The 1,264-nt window shown below is 52.6% G+C and overlaps 1 long non-coding RNA gene across 1 annotated transcript in view; it reads right to left on the bottom strand.

Annotated features, from left to right (window-relative positions):
• Positions 1-306: 306 nt before the first annotated feature.
• Positions 307-1,264, bottom strand: part of LOC120765688 (uncharacterized) — a 3,284-nt gene continuing 2,326 nt past the window's right edge. The window contains exon 3 of the long non-coding RNA XR_005704491.2: positions 307-788. This is a non-coding gene — a long non-coding RNA (uncharacterized LOC120765688). The remainder of the gene's footprint in view (positions 789-1,264) is intronic.

Genomic DNA, 1,264 nt, shown 5'->3' with positions numbered 1-1,264 from the left:
TCTTTCCCCGTCTCCCAAATATCGCATGGATTTTTGTAACATCCGGCGTGCTGTGAAGTCAGTGGATGTGTATTTCTTCTCATCAAGGTCCTTCCCACCGCCTGACGGGTACGACAGGTTTGAATTTAGAGTTGCTACAGCTTGAAGTAGGTCTCGTTAATCCAAGCGTGTAGTTGGCAGCTAATTTATTGCGAGGGCATGACCTGCCCATTGACTCTCTTCTCCTCACACCGGGAAATAGGATCCTGGAAAAGGCACTCGCTGCTGAGTGCCACCCACTTCTGGGACAATCCTGTCCCCCTGACAACCATTCCAGGGCCATCTCCATCGGGCAAAGTGAGTTCATGCTCGGGGCCGTGCAGTCACAGCACTCCGGAGAGACAGGCAGGGCTCTGCCGTGATCCACAGGGACATCACAGTGCGCCAGGATCACTGAGGAATGCCAAGGAGAAGCTGACAATTTTTTCCCTTCACTTCCCCTCAATGGGACAGATCCTTCACTGGTTTGGTGGAACAGGTTTTATGAGAAATGAGAACATTTTTTTGCCAGCAGGTTCCAACAGAGAATTCTTGTCTGTGCACACCTGGGACTCTCAAATCCACCCTGCCGGCACAGGGTGACCAGCAGGGACAGGAGCAGGAGATCACTTTCCGAAAGCAGCCAGGGCCCAAATCCTGTGTCTGCTGGAGTCCTGCCTATGTCCTTCAGCTGCTGACACCTCTGGCAGTGCCCACTACCCCTCAGCAGGGCAGGGTGCGGATTTCATTCTCCCCTCATGCCCATCTGCCTGGAAAAAAAGCAGGTTTCCCCTGGGAGTGCCCAGCAAGCACTGTGTGTGTGTTGATGTTTCGGGGAGGGGTTGCATCACTCTTGCAAAACGCTCGTGAAGGAAGGAAACTGGTAATTGTCTGCAGAGGGATGTGCATGAATCCATGCCTCCAGACCTCCCTTGAAGCCTGGGCACCCCATCCCAATCCCCCTGGATCAGCCGGTCCTGGCCAGCACCCGCTGGGCACATCACTCAGCGCCAGTTCTGAGGGGATCCTGCGTGGGGCCAGATGTGATAAACCTCACGGAGGTCTGTCACCTCTGAGGGACCAGCCCTCCCACAGAAATGGCCTAAAATAATTTTGTGAGATGGGTCTTCAGGGGGGCTTTGTAAAGCAAAAGTTTTAATAAAATATAATGAATAATACAGAAACAAAAGAAAAGCCGAGCACAGGTGTCAGAGAGCCTCTGACATCTTGCTAAGACACCCTAAAA

The sequence above is a fragment of the Hirundo rustica genome, chromosome Z (assembly GCF_015227805.2).
Source record: "Hirundo rustica isolate bHirRus1 chromosome Z, bHirRus1.pri.v3, whole genome shotgun sequence".
NCBI lineage: Eukaryota > Metazoa > Chordata > Aves > Passeriformes > Hirundinidae > Hirundo > Hirundo rustica.
Note: the sequence above shows the minus strand (reverse complement) of the source record. Positions and strands in the feature narration are given on the sequence as shown.